This window comes from Dama dama, chromosome 23, assembly GCF_033118175.1.
Source record: "Dama dama isolate Ldn47 chromosome 23, ASM3311817v1, whole genome shotgun sequence".
Classification (NCBI taxonomy): domain Eukaryota; kingdom Metazoa; phylum Chordata; class Mammalia; order Artiodactyla; family Cervidae; genus Dama; species Dama dama.
Genome location: NC_083703.1, coordinates 43,920,001 through 43,936,387, shown reverse-complemented (window position 1 = coordinate 43,936,387; position 16,387 = coordinate 43,920,001). Strand labels below are relative to the sequence as shown.

The 16,387-nt window shown below is 40.6% G+C and overlaps 1 pseudogene; it reads right to left on the bottom strand.

Annotated features, from left to right (window-relative positions):
* Nucleotides 1-539: 539 nt before the first annotated feature.
* Nucleotides 540-16,387, bottom strand: part of LOC133044800 (dihydrodiol dehydrogenase 3-like) — a 49,936-nt pseudogene continuing 34,088 nt past the window's right edge.

Sequence of the window (16,387 nt, the reverse complement as noted above, 5' to 3'; positions counted from 1 at the left end):
AGTCCAACTCTCATATCCATACATGACTACTGGGAAAACCATAGCCTTGACTAGATGGACCTTTGTTGACAAAGTAATGTCTCTGCTTTTTAATATGCTGACTAGGTTGGTCATTACTTTCCTTCCAAGGAGTAAACATCTTTTAATTTTAGCTTACCAAGATGATTATGCTCAGTTGAAAAGTATACAACCTGTAGATTGAAGATTATTTGTCTTTGTAAATAATCATGCACACAGATTTGTATAGGATTCTATAAAGAAAATGTACCAAAGTATTATGCAATGGTGAATTACAGCTTATCTTTATTTTCTATCATTTCTCTTTTACTTTCCAAATTTCCTGTAATTTTTTTAATTAGCAGAAAAAAGAGTATTCTTACTTTGAAGATTTAATTGTTTCATAAACTGTTTATTTTTTCACAAGGAAAGGCACTTTCAAAAGTTCAGACACTTAATTCAAGCACCTTCAGCACTTACAAAAATCCTCTTCACAGCCCCAGAAGCAAAAATTTTTGAAGAACCACAGTTAGACCCAAGAATCAATATTCTTCAAGAAATGGATATTCAGGGTGACTGACACCACTAAAAGAGAAGGAGGAGGATTTGTTTATTAATTCTGTCATGTTGTCATAGAGAGCATTAACTCTGTGAGTGCAGTCAAGATGGGCTAAAATTCAAAATCTACAAACACATCCCTCCTTCTCCCCCAACAAACACACATCAGGTGTCTGCTCCATGTGTACATGGCACCTGCATGTCCAGTCCCAACATTCACGTGTAATCGTCACTCCACAGTGACAGGTAGTTTGACTCAGGTTACAATTTTAAGAAGGCACAAGGCCTGGGGCTGACTCTGGAGATCATTTCAGCCCCTTCATGGAACTTCTGTCCCTAGATGATGAGAAGGATGATAGCGAAGAAATTAGCTGCTCTTTTTCACACATCCATGGATAAGCAGATGCTGAGCACTCCCAAAATTACAGACTGTCTCCATTAAGGAAATTCTAATCTATTGAAGAGATATCACAGTCACCTGAATAAGCATACAGCACTAAGTGGGATTGATATTTTCTTAATTTATGATGTATTAAAACATTGGTTACTCAGTAATTAGTATAACTATTGTTTTCTTTTTTTTTCCATGTTTCTACTTCTCTTTCTAAACTTGCCCTTTTCAATTCAATTCTTTACAGACTGCATTCTGAGTAATTCGAAATGCCAGAAGCTATGCTGTGACCTGAGCCCACAAAGAGGAATAAGTCTAGGCATTCACAGCCTAATGAAGCAGAAGATAGAATTATATGTAAAGTCTTTAAGGACAAAAAAGTAAGTTTCCACCTTTTTTTCATTTATCATACATTTTATCAGAATTGTAATATAGTTTTACAAACAATAGGGAGAGTTTTGAGATCTTTCCCTTCAAACAAAATTTTTGCTGTACCAATAATCTGCATTCCCTCCTCTCTAAACCCCCTTCCAAATTTCCCTTCTGTCTCTTAAATCCTGACATTCTCCTGCAGTAATGAGGCAGATGGAATTCTATGTTAGTGACTAAGTCAAAGTCAAACAAATGGGGGCTCCCCAGGGGATGGACTTCTGCTGGACAAAGGTTAAACTTCAGTGAGTCTTGACTCAAGAAACCAGAGAGATCCAGATGATCTTACCTGGGTGTGTCCTGCTAAGGACACAGCAGTCACTCACTGAAGGGTCAATTAAGTTCATGATCTACTGGTGATTCAGCTTTGTGAGATAACAAGGATGAGGATATGGGAATTGTAATAGGGAAAAAAGATCAATGAAGAGATTAATTTGAAAGAAATGGATTGTGTCTTGGAGAAGAAATGCCCATAAGGGAGAAAATCCACCAGACCCTTAGGAGATGGGGTGGAAGCAGGCCCATGTGATTTCTCAAAACTGTTGCAGTTTGGCCTTTGTGGGACCTTCCTTCATAAAAAAGTATCAACAGATGTTTTATCATTGTGCTAGGAATAACATGAATGGGGGCTTCCCAGGTGGTCAGTGTAAAGGATCCACCAGCCAAGTAGGAGACATGGGTTCAGTGATTGGCAAGATAACTTGGAGAAGAAAATGGCAACTCACTCCAGTATTCCTACCTAGGAAATCCCATGGACCCTGGAACCGAGCAGGCTGCAGTCCGTGGGTCCCAAGAGTTGGACACAACTAAGCAACTAAACAAGAACAACAAAACATGAATGTAATCCAGAAAGGATTCATTATTTTACAGTTTTTATTAATATAACCATTTTATTCTGATGTAAGAAGAGTTAAACATGTTTGCAGGTCCCTGTAAGAATAGTGGGCTGCTGGCACTGTGCCCTGTGTTTACTGGGTCCCTCGGCCCTGAGAGGAGGTGCACCAGGCACAGGGATTAGGGCACAAAGTAGTGAAATCACCACGATGTCAACTCTGAGGATTTTACTGAAGGGCTGTCCTAGGTCCCAATCATTTCTGTTGGTCAGAGACAGAGACCAGGAGGAAACCGCTGGTTTGAGGTCTGCAGAAGACTCTGGTTGGCTCCTATGCTAGAATCAGGACTGTCTTCCTAGACTCAAGCTTTTAAAAAGCTTAGTTGCCCTGTTGTTCTGCCTGCTACAGAAAAAAAAAATGTGTGTGAAACATCTACAAGTCATTTATGGTAGAAATTCATAATATCTTATATTTCTATTGATGCCATCAATTGCTTTCATGTCTTCTGGAGTCAGTTCAAAGTCAAACACCTGGAAGGAAAGAAGAATCACATTTACCTTTCCCCCAAGAAGACAGCCTCCCCCTGGGGACTGGAGGACTTTCCAGCTGCATGGGGACAGAAGAGGGGATGGGAAGCTATGTCTGTCCTCAGCTTCCAGGTGAACAAGCCTGGGACCCTCTGTTGAGTTCTCACCTCTCCTTGCCACACCTTCTCCTTCTCTCTCTGCCTCACAAACATTACAGTGCATCAGTCCCTTATCTTTCTAAATGAATCAATTCAAACAGAAAACAAATGTGCTAAAATGCCCTTTTGTCTTTGGACACTCCTGACTCGACATCTGCACCTGAACAAACATTAGACCAATTTACTCTCCTCAACACACCCTAAGTGTGACAGCATTGAACTGAAGCCATGTGGGTAGGAGGCTTCCCTGCAAAAGCCTATCCAAGAACCTGATATCAAACTTACTCATTATCTATGAATAAATCTAAAAGAAACTTTATGTAAATACCTTTGTAGATAAAGTTATGAAGAGTTTAAACATTAAAGAACACCTAAAATGTTAAAAATTCACATTGTAATCATGAAATGGTTAGCTCAGTTTCTCAGTAAAGAAATTTGTTTTCTCCGAAGTGATCTAGTATTTCAGTGCAACATCAATCAAAGACTGGCATACATACTCTCTTGTAGAAGTCAGTAAGGTGATACCAAATTTTAAATAAAAGAACTAATAAAAAGCAGCCAAGACATTCTTAAAGAAGAATTTACCATCTGAAAATCAGACTTATTTTATAATTTAATAACACAGTACAGAAAACCGAATAGTTAAATAGTAGAAAGAAGCCAAAAATGTACTTATAGGTTCTCTATATATGACAGAGTTGACAATGAAAATCTGTGGAAAATATGGACATTTTTTTTTTTATTCAGTTGCTAAGTCATATCCAATTCTTTATGACACAGTGGACTGTGGCAAGGAGGCTTCCCTGTTCATCACCAACTCACAGAGTTTGCTCAAACTCATGTCCATTGAATTGGTGATGCCATCCAACCATCTCATCCTCTATCTCCCCCTTTTCCTCCTGCCCTCAATCTTTCCCAGCATCAGGGTCTTTTCAAATAAGTCAGCTCTTCGCATCAGGTGGCCAAAGTATTAGAGCTTCAGCTTCAACATCAGTCCTTCCAATGAATATTCAAGGTTGATTTCCTTTAGGAGAGATTGATTTGATATCCTTGCTGTCTTAGATTTCCATTTAAATAAACAAACATATATGTAACCATTTTTATATTATATTGGAAAACCAGTTCTAGGTATATTGCAGGGCCAAATTTGAATGGAAACACAGAAACAATTTTTTAGGGGAGCATACACTTGACCCTGATTTAGATGAATGTGTAACTGCATTCAGCAGTGAAATTTGTCAGAATTGATGACAATTCTGAGTATAGAAATGAGGAATACTTTTTTTTCATTCACTGACTATGGATCATAGTACTATGCTGATGTGATAACCAGGTTAGTTGACCACAGTCTAGCCAAATATATATGTAATCCTACATGGAGAAGCGTGCAGGCTCCTCTGACAAGAGTCATGCTGCTGCTACTGCTGCTGCTAAGACGCTTCAGTCGTGTCCAATTCTGTGCAACCCCACAGATGGCAGCCCACCAGGCTCCCCCATCCCTGGGATTCTCCAGGCAAGGACACTGGAGTGGGTTGCCATTTCATTCTCCAATGCATGAAAGTGAAAAATGAAAGTGAAGTCACTCAGTCGTGTCCGACTCTTAGTGACCCCATGGACTGCAGCCCACCAGGCTCCTCTGCCCATGGGATTTTCCATGCAAGAGTACTGGAGTGGGGTGCCATTGCTTTCTCTGGACAAATGTCATATCCACCTGCTAAAGCAGAACTGCTGAGCTGCTTTGCACTGAGCTGCAAATGCATGAGTGAGATGAGCTAAGAGGACAGCAACTGAGCTGAGTTCAGGCTGATTGTCAAAACACAGAATCAAGAGACACAGAAATGATCTCTGCATTAAATCCTGAAAGTGGGGAGAGTGTCCTGTATAGGCGTGACTAAGGGTACAGTAACAGTCTCCTACAAATAAATCAAGAGTGAAACAACCTAGCTAAAGTGGACAAAGACTTGAAGACGAGCTTTGCAAAGAGAGAAACTCAAGAAGATTAAATGTATAAAGATGAAACCCTATAATATTCAGGGAAATGCAAAATAAAACCACGATGGCTTGGGGGTTAAAGATTGCTGCCATAATTTTTGTGCCCCCAAATTTACAAGTTGATGGTGTTAGAAATGGAGCATTTTAAAGGTCATGATAGTAGAGCTCTCACAAACGAGATTTTAAAATAGTATATTCATATAAGAGACTCGGGAGAGTTCTGTTGCCCCCTCCATGATATTAAGATGCAAAGAGAAGCCTGTGACCTGGATGAGGGCCCTCACCTGACCACACAGGAATCCTGACTCAGATCTCCAGCTTCAAAACTGTGAGAAATAAATTTCAATTTTTCTCAGGCACTCAATCTGATTTTGTTCGAGCAGTTCAAACGGTCTAAAAAAATCACATAATGCAATTTCATCAACTGAGAACAAAGAAAATAAGATGTCATTTGCACGAGATGACAGAATAAACGGCTGACATAACTCTGAAACTAAAATATCTATTTTCTGTACAACCTGAACCCTCTCCAGCCATGCCGCCTCTCCTGTTGCCACATCAGGAGGAGAAAATCACCAGTAACACACACAACACATTCATGCACGGAGAAGAACAGGTAACTTGTCTTGATTCAAGGAAAATCTTGAGAGACAAAGAATGACTCTCGTGAAGGATATTCCTTAGGAGCCCTCTGCCCACAGCCACACTCATCACCTGTATGTTCTCTTTGATCCGCTTCTTGTTGTAACTCTTGGCCAGAACCACAACCCCACGTTGTATCTGGTAAAGAAGGGCAACCAGAGCTGGGGTTTGCTTGTGCTTATTGGCAATGGCACAAAAAACCAGGTCCTCCAAGAGAACAGGCAGGTGCCAGGTTCACCCTGGAAGGAAATTCAGAAATGCTGAGGAGCTGAGACTAAGTACTCAGTTTGTGAGTAGTTTTACCAAACAGACCAAGTATGTCCACTCTATACCAGTGCTTCTCAAAGTGTGGTCCATGTACCAAGATCATCAGCATTACCAGGGATCTTATTAGAAATACAAATTCCCAGCTTAAATGTAGACACACTGAATCAGAACCTCAACTGTAGCACCTCCCAATCTGTTTTTACAAAGTTCTCCAAGTCATTTGAATGCATGTTTGAGTGAGACCAGAAGTGCCAGACTCGTGGATTTTTTTTTTCTTTTTTAATTCTCATTTGCTGTTTTTCTCTATTCATGGCTTTAAAGTTTGTACAATGGCATGAAAAGAAATAGTGATGGAAAAAGACTGGGAAATGTTTTTATTTAATTGTCACTTTTCACAGATATTGATACAAGTTGAATAGTTCAAAATATAGAACTATTCATTTCATCATTCTTTATATTATGCAATTTTCTATAGATGTTACAAAAATGGTTCATATTGACACTTTTTTTCATGATAGTTACATATTATTATCCCAATTTTAGATAAAAGATATGTGAGGTTTAGACATCTATTTTTAGAAACATATTCATTGTTTAATAAGTAAGTAAATCATGATATAAGCTTGTGTCTCTGGTCTCAACTGGGGGATTATGTATGGATTTTAATGCAGACATTTGTTATTGATGGGTCAACACTCTAATACAACATAGAAAATTGGCTGGGTGATGGGAAGATAACAGAGAAGGATTCATTCCATCCCTCCCTGCCATCCCCTGTGCCTATCAGTTATCTGAGTAATATATGATTTAAATTATTTTATCAAAAATTGAATTTTAAATAAACTCCTTGTTGTCTTCATTAGGGTTCAATACCATTCTTTTAGTCATTGGGATCCCAGAGCAGCATAGGCAACAAGAACAATATCATATGACTTGCAGAAATCTAACAGTTTCCTTTGGTTGAGATAAGGGTGACATTCCACCTGTAGAATGTCAACAGAGAAGAGTGTCAGATTATATGGAAAGTTATCACAAATGTAACAGAAAAAGATGTAAGCTGTAAATATCAACACCAAGAGAGAAATAGAGAAAATTGTGTCTATACAGTTAATTTTATGATAGACATGGATGGGAAAACCAGTTTAAGACTGAATAATCAAAAGGTAGGCTCTACATTTGAGTAAATGTTTCTGAGTAAATATTTCATGTAATGTTAGCATCACCATGAGCCTTTAAATTAACCCTCTAACCTGGATGATTTCCATCATCTCCAGCATATTTTTCTGTTCTTTGCTGCCTGTTGAGACTCATAAATGCTGAGGCACCAAGATTTTGCATTCAGCCAACAGAACCCCACACGAATGCTTAACACGCATCTCAGCTGATTTGTCTCTTTATTACTTCCCATTCCAAGTTTTTTTTTAATTAATTTATTTTTTGCTGAAGAATGATTGCTTTACAGAATTTTGCTGGTTTCTGTCAAACCTCAACATGAATCCATTCCAGGTTTTCATGGTCTTCCTTCATGCTTGCAGTTCGCTCCAAGTCACTTTCACCCTCCATCTGGTCATCCTTCCATCTCAGGGAAATGCCTCTTTCCTCTAGTTCTGGATTCTACCCACAATTTACCAGGAAGCCCTCCACACCTATCCACCCAGGCTATATCAGAGATATCGTTACGGATTTCTTTCACAAAGTCCAGACAGAGGCTCTCCTCTCTAGAATCCTTTGACCCACAAAGGTCGGATGAACAGGAGGAGAGGACAGACAGACATCAGGCTCCAGGGCAGAAGGAGGTTGTGAAGAGCAGGAGGGAGAGGAGCTAAGCTGCTCACCTGGTTGCAGACGGGCTTGTACTTGAGCCCTGGCTTGTTCAGGATCTTCTCCAGCTGCTTGTGGTTGAAGTTGGACACCCCGATAGACTTTGTCAGCACTGCTTCCTTATACTTCTTCAGGGCCTAGGAGGGAAGGGTGGTGAGCAGTCACTCGGAATGGGCAATAGAACAAGAATAAAAGCTGGAAAAAAATCTGTAAAAAGTGTCATCCAGCAAGAATTAGCATTGATTATCAAGAAGGAAAGACGGGAAGATGGCATGACACAAAAACAAGAATTGCCATCTCCTCCTTGGAAAACCCTGGAGAACACATATCACATGGAAGGAAATAAATATCTGCCTCACTGTCCCAGATTCTCCTCCTCTGTTCCTCTCTGTGAACATTTCAGCAATGGTTTCCTCCCCACAACCCCAGCATCATATCCCTTAGAGTTCATGAACTGATGAGTCTGACGGCCCACAGCCCATTCTCACAGGCAGAAGAATTGATGGAGGTTCCCTCTCTCCTGGCTCCTCCTTTAATTCTCTACTCTTGGAACTCACCTCCCATGTGTGTCAGAGATCCACTGAGTCAGCTATTGGTTTTCCATTTTCATCTTTTGGAAATAATTCTTCCCCTGGCTGGAATAGAAGCAGTCATTTTAAACATGTCACAAAATAATTTCTCCACATTTAGCAAGGCTTCCAGGCACCAGGGGTTAAACCTACATGAGGTTGGTTTACAACTTTTTAGATACTAATATTTGTAAAGTGATTGCATATGGAGACGTAAGCAAGGTCTTTAGGAGGGAGGCTTATTCTACTTTTTTATACTCAATACGTGTTGTAATAAGTACAATTTTTCTAGGTCCTAAAAAGGACTTCAAGTGACTTCTGTTAATTTTGTCTGTTCTTGTACTTCCCTCTTTTGAAATATCTCTGATCTGAGAAGGGCAGTAAGTTACATGGCTTTATTTCCAGAATAAAAATTTCAAACTTGACCTGGACTAGATAATCGGATTTCCTTTTCCCTCTGAGCATCAGAAGCCCTAGGGCAGGCACATGAACCAGCAAGACTCTCCTTAAGTTGGTACAGATTGTGGAAGATCAAGGTCTCAAAGATCAATGGTCTTTGAGACCATTGTGGAAGATCAAGGGTCTCAAATGGTCATGGCCATGAACCTTGAGCTGCCCCAAGGTCATATTTGCCACCAGTGGAAAATTTTCAGTAAAAAATAAGCAAACCATGAGCAACATCCTGATAAGGAATAGAAATCAGTAGAAATTAGGAGATATTTCTGATGAGTACTGCAAATCCCCAAGCTGTCTGTGGCTATGACTTGTCATCTACATAGTCCACTAAGCTATTGTGCATCAGATGGTTGGAGCTGCTTTTTGAAACTTGAAATCAAGAGTTCTCAGTAAACCATTCTTAACAGCTAAGTGCCGTCTACAAACCTCATCATGCAGTCAGGCAAGAGAGGGGGCAATCTCTCCCAAGTCCTTATAAAGGAACAAAGTTTAGATGCATCCAGAAGGAGCACCACCAAATATGCTCAAATTGAAAGTGTGAAAGGCAAGATAAACTCATCATGTTCAATATAAGGCAGTGTCATGCTCACCATGGCTGCACAAAACTCTTGGTTCATGAGATCCCCAGAGATCCAGGAGTCATATTCAGGACTGTGTGCAGAACTGGCCTGCTTCTACTTCCCCACGTTTTTCTGGCAGATACTCTCAGATTATTAACTCCTTTCTCTGGGAGGCATATAAGAGATTCAAAGAAACTCAGTAAAAAGATGATCACAAATTATTGTTTGGGAGATTCTACTCTAGTGTAATCGCCCCTTTGACCTACTAAGAAAAATCTTAATTTAACCATCCATGCAAGTTGATGCGCAAGAAATAAAATTGATGCGATCACACATATTTCCAATCTTCACAGCCAGTGGAAAATGAATAATATAGAGATTGACATAGTCCAGTTGAAGAGTTTTCAGTGACTTTTACAAGGCTGGTCGGACCAACTCTTGTCGAAGGGAAGTTAACCAAAGCTGTAGAGATTAAAGAATGGAAGTTTTATTAATAATATTTCAGGTAATTATTTTTTTTTCCTTACTGTGAGGCTTGTGGGATATTACTTCCCTGACCAAGGATCAAATCTGGGCTCATGGCATTAAAGCACCAAGTCTTAACCACTGAACCACCATGGAATTCTAATACTTTAGGAATTTACCAATAAGCATCGATCACCAAACAAATGATCCTATTATATAATTGTCACCTTGGCACAATCACTTGCATACATGTTCACACACAACATGCATAGCACCTTTGAAGTGTAGAATATGTCTTCTCTCTTCACAGTGCCATCCGCAATCTTGCTTCGATGGCCTGGCCAAATTGCTCTTCATTTTGGTACACATGAGCACAGTCAATAATGGCGGAACCTGACCTCTATAGTGAATTGGGTGACTTCCTGAGCTTCACTCTTAGCAGTCTTCATAAACAAAAATGTTGAATACGCACATGATTAAGAGATTGCTAAGGTACAAGTCTTGATCTTCCCAAGCATCGACTTTTCTTTGTGCCTTTGGTTAGTTCTATATGTGTGGCAATGAACCCGTGATAGTTTCCCCGAATATTCCTGGTGAGTTATTCCCTGGACACCCAGGAATCCTTCAACCCCAGGCAACCAGTGGTTGATTACTGACCTCAGAGGACCCAAGAACACCTCCAGATTCAGTGATTTGCTGTTAGAAGCCAAAAGACTCAGCTTAAGTTGTAGTCATGGGTAGCATTTATGGTAAAAACAGCAAGAAACCAAGCGAAAGCACTTGAGACCTCTATCTACCAGTGAAACTACACAGAATACACCAAATAAAACTGTATCCATTCAAGGTGTACAAAGTGATGTTCTCATATAAGAATCCATAGTTAATAATCACCACAATCAAGCTAGGTAACAGCTCCATCACCTCCCATAGCTAACTATTAAGGTTGTTTGTAAGAAGACTTAAAATCTAATCTAACAAAATCTCAAGTTATAGCACATTATCTTTAACTATAGTCACTGTGCTATAGTCATCAGTTGCTCAGGCTTATTCATCCTATAACTGAAGGTCCATACCATTGACCAACATCTTTCCATTTTTCCCAGCATGGACACCAGCTTCTGGTCACCATTTCTCTATTCTCTGCTTCTACAAGTTCCACTTTTAGAGAATCCACCTATAAAGATATTATGTAGTATTTGTCTCTATTTCTGGCTTATTTCACTTAGCTTAATGGTCTCCCAGTTCATCTGTGTGGTTACAAACAGCAGGATTATTTTGTTTATAATGCTGAATAAATGTTCCATTTCTTTTTTTTTTTTTTTAGAAATTTGCCTTATTTGTGAAACCTACTTCCAAATTACTTTTATGTATTTAAAAAGTCATAAAGAGCATCCAAGAGAAAAACATATACAGTTTCCATAGGAATAAGGACCAAAAAAAATGGGGTTGATGACTGTCCCAAACAATATTTCCTAAAGGAAAAAAATGCAATATTTAACTTCTCCTTTTTTGAGGCAGGGTAAGTGAACTACACACATCATAAATAAAATTTTCTTACTTTACAAGGAGGAAGGACTGTGATCCTGTTTTTGATGCATATTAAATACAAAAATCAACTGTTCTGATCAAGATGAGGGAAAATACATTATTCTTCAACACTTGAGCTCATGCAATGAAATCCAAAGGTCTGTTGAATCCACCTTTTCAATTCATGTACTGCCTATACTTTCTCTTCTGAGACACATTTATGGCATAGGCATTTACAGAGCCATCCACATTTTTCCCTTTTGTGGAGTCAAAGGAGGCAAATCCCATTAACTTCATCATTTCTATTTCTTCCTCTGTTTTGCCCTCTAAGTCTTCCTCAGTTATCTGACGGTCTTTGGTCTTTGTTTCTCTCTCTCTCTCTCTCTCTCTCTTACATTTATTTATATTATTTGGAGGCTAATTATTTTACAACATTGTAGTGGTTTTTGCCATACATTAATAAGAATCTTTGTTTCTTTTGTTTCGTTCTTCTCCTCATCTCTTCTTTCCTTCAGTGGAGAAGGGGAAGGAGATGTGGATCTATGTCGTCTTGGGGACCTGGAACGCCTTCTGTGTCGGGAGCGAGAGCAGCTTCTTCTCCGATCTCGCTCCCGGGACGGGGACCTTTCTCGGCACCTGCGTTCTTTCCCGGGATGTGGACCGGGACTGCCTCCCCTACCTCCGTGGGGCGCGGATGCGGCTGCGACCCACTTGGAATCCTTCTCCAGTACAAGTCCTCCATTTCTTGTTATGTGATTCAGAATCTGTCCTATTCCAAGGAGACAGATATTTGGTCTAACTTCCCTCTGTTGTGTCTGCTCCTGTTTTTTCTTAAATGCTCGGACATTTGGGGATGTACTGAGCCATGAACCAGGGAATTTCATTGACAGCCTGGACCCTTCCCTGCCCTTACCCCCTGAGTACTACAAAGTCCTGTCTTTTGTTTCCAAAATGTCTCTGGATATTTCTATCTGTTTTATAGATAAAAAAACTGAGACTCATAGTTTAAGGACCAGTCCTTTGTGACAATTACATGCTCTAAAGACAAGACAGCCAAGTTTCTGCCTTCCCGTCTAGACTTGTCCACTAGCCCCACTTATGCCCAAGCACTTCAGACTATACTTTAATAGAAACACACAATGAAACCCAAGAATACATTGCAAAACCCAGCTTGTAAGACTGTAGTTTATCCCTTCAGTGATATCCCCTCAGTTATATCCTCCTCCCCACTCAAATGATACTATAATACCCATCAGAAGAAGTTTCCAAGCAGAAAGAGAAGTACAGGGGAAAACGTAGCTGGAGTGTTTCTGCCCTGGCACTGAGCAGGTATCCCACAGTAGAAAAGCAATTCTCTCGCATTATTTTTCAGTCACCTTATCTTCAGGAACTTCCACCTCAAATGTTTCTCTGGATCATGTCTTTTTGGCAGAAGGAAAGTGTTCTGGAACTCATGAAATATACAGAGAAACTCCACCATTGCAACCCCCCTCAAAGCAAAGCAGCTGACAGTCAGTGATCTTGATCGCCAAGTCTCACCTCTTCTGCCAAACTGGGAAAGAGATGGAAACTGGAGGGGAACCCAGAGTAATCTGCAGGTGAGCACAGCCTCAGACCTTGATGCAGAGTGGAGACTGGATGCTCTCTCCTCTGTCATAGGCCATGGTTCTAGCCTGGTTAATGAACCAAATGACCCTCCTAGTGTCACATGGGGACTGAAGACTTGAGACCCCACATTCCTTTCACTCATGTTATATCCACGATTTTTATATCTCAAACCCCAAACCCTTACTCTTACCTCTGAGGTGCACAGGTTCCAAATCCCAGGACAGGAATGGAGTGGCCATCATTAAGCTTCATTTGCCTTTTGGAATCCATTGCCTGTTTCTCCTCTGAGTAAGCAGACTGATTTTTTTTTTCTTCTTCACTCACAGTTATAAATAACAAGAAGGTAACACCCAGCTGCAAGATCCAATGTTAGCTGATATGTTGTAGGAGGAGCATGACTAAACCAGTGCCCACAGAGTAAGAAGAGAATTGAAATCAGTTAACTTGTTTAATTTTTTAAATCAATATAACTTTAAGTATCAAATAATGATGAGATGTGCTGAACAATTATTAATCATTACTTGCACAAGAAACTCTACCCAGTAATCTCTTTTATTTTTCTATTATGAAGCCAATCTCAATCAAACATCAGTTGAAACAACTACCTTACAGTAAAAACACACACATACAAAAGTGTTTAATAAGGAGTTTTCAAAATGCTATCCCTTAATAAATAATTAAAATCTCAAAAGAATGTATATTTCCTTTTTCACATTTCCCACCAGCGAAATTATTTTGCTTTACAGATCTTAACAGTGGTGAAATCCTGAAGAGGATACCAAAACCAGACATTTAGCAAAGTCTTTATTGAAGGTTAACTATTAATAGCTTTAGGACATCATATGCAATCTGCAAACAGACTTTGAGTGCTTACACCTTGTCCTTATTTATACAACTTTTAGAGTACTCTCATAATGTAACTGATACATATTTTGCATATTTCACTTAACTTACTATCTTATTCAGCATTATTCATAAAAGAAAAACCTATAAACAACTTAAATTATAACAAATTCAGAAAGAGTAAGGGAAATTATCATGCAATGCTACATGGTTATATTGTTAGGTCAAAAGTTTAATATGTACTATGATGCCAGCAAAATGGTGAGCTAGGAGGACTAATTTCTCCCAAGGAAAGATTGAGAAAAGAGAGAGAAAGCAGCTGAAAAACCTCATAGGAGTTCTGGAGAACAGTCATACTAAGATCTACAGCAACAAAGTAAATAGGCAATTAGGAAAAATTCAGAACAGAGTGTGACAGGGAATTTCATTGTGCATAACTCACCTGTACCCTCCTCCAGTCTGGAGCAGTGCAGTCTTGATCAGCTCCCAGTTGCCTCCCTCAAACCAAAGTGATCACAGAAAACTGTGTGCAATGTTCCAACCTACTTGGGGGCTGTTTGGAGATCGCTGTCTGTTCCACTTAACTCTAAACTTAAACTGAAGAGCAGCTAGAGGGGCTATTACAGCTGTAGGGGGACTATACACATGGAGTGAGTATCAGTTGCTCAGTGTCTGACTCTTTGTGACCCTATGGGCATGGCCCACCAGGCTCCCATCCATGGAATTCTCCAGGTAAGAATACTGGAGTGGGTTGCCAGTCCCTTCTCCAGGGGATCCTCCTGACCCAGGGACTGAACCCAGGTCTCCTGCATTATAGGCAGATTCTCTACCATCTAAGCCACCGGGGAAGCCCATGTATATATGGGGCCAAGGACAAAGGAATAAGAGGGGAGACATAGACTAGACCGAGTATTAATAAAACCCTGAGTAGAACTGGGGTGTGGATTTGGGTGTGGGGGGGGAGGGGGCGGAATAGAGCATTCAAAAACAGTCATAAATACACCAGAATCAGAAAGCCACCCATGGTCCAGGCAAGATACTGATTCAGAGATGAACTGAGACCCTTCAGTTTTCCTGTTGGGCTAAAACCAAGACTAGGAGCATACCAAGCAAACTAATGAAGGAAAATCATGACAAGGAACAAATCTACCAAGAGGATTTGCCTTCTTTGGTAAACAAGTTGTTTAAAGTACCCAACTTTAACACCTTCACAAAGGACAACACACAGGAACACATGCACGTATGGATGGGGTAGGGCAACCATCAGAGAGGGGCCAGAGGAGCAGGGTCTGGAGCTCTGACAAGTGTGCCAGGGCTGTACCACATGCACGGGCATCCATGCCAGGGGGTGCTCCAGCATACCTTCCTCCAGCTCTGCTCCCCTCTGGGGCAAAGGTGCCAGCGTCAGGGATGGGGAGGGGGTGCACCCTTAGAAGGGGTGGAACTAAATTGAAGCTGACCTTCATGGGTCCTGCTCCAGCCCCTTGGGACCTGTCTAGCCCAGTAGGGTTGGGACAGTCAGCACAGGACTTTGCTCACACTGGGCTCTGGTTCTTGCCTCCTCCAACACCTCCCATCAAGATGACAGTTGCCAGCACGCCCTGGGAAGGGGTGACCCTGCCCACCTCAGCTCCAGCTTTGCCCCAAAGCGTCTGGGCACACAGATTGCACAAAGATGCATCCACACAAGGACACCGCTCTAAGAACAAATCAGGAAACTTTTTCACCTAATTTCATAGAGACAGAGAAAGTAAAGCAAAATGAGAAGACAGAGGAATTTGTCTCAAATGAAACAATAAGAAAAATACCTGAAAAAAATCCACTAAAGAGATAGAGATGAATAATTTACCAAAATAATTCATTTACCAGAATTCAGAATAGTAATTAAGAATGCTTCTCTAACTAGGAAATAGAACATAAAAACATTCACATGATAGGTGTTCCAGAAGAGGAGAAAGGAAAAGGGGTGCAAAATGTATGTGGTGAAATTATGGGTAAAATCTTTCTGAACCTGGGACTCCCCTGGTGGTCTAGTGGTGAGGATTCTGTGCTTCCACTGCAGGGGGCACAGGTTCTGAATCTGGTCAGGGAACTACTTATCAAAGGTGATTAAAGCTGTGAGACGGGATGTTCCTGGATTACCTAGGTCACCCTAGTGTAATCACAAAATCCTGGGACCTGGGAGGACTGTAGTCAAAGAGAAGGTGGAAAAATAGGAGCATTAGAAAAGAGACTCTGAGATGTGATGTGCTGTTTCTGAAGAGGGAAGAAGAGTCTACAATACCAAAATGAGGTGTTCAGTCTCTCAGTTGTGTCCAACTCTTTGCCACCCTATGGACTGCAGCACACCAGGCTCCTCTGTCCTTCACTATTTCCCAGAGTTTGCTCAAATTCATTTCCATTGAGTCAATGAAGTCCTCCAACCATCTTGTCATCTGTCAGCCCTTCTCCTCTTGCCTTCAATCTTGCCCAAAATCAGGGTCTTCTCTAATGAGTCAGCTCTTAGCATCAGGTGGCCAAAGTATTGGAGCTTCAGGTTCAGCATCAGTCCTTTCAATAAATATCAGGGTTGGAACTAGGATTTCCTTCAGGGTTGACTGGTTTGATCTTCTTTCAGTCCAAGGGACTCCCAAGAGTCTTCTCCAGCACCACAGTTCAAAAGCATCAATTCCTCGGTGCTCAGCTTTCTTTATGGTCCTACTCTCACATCCATACATGACTATAGGAAAAGCCACAGCTTTGAA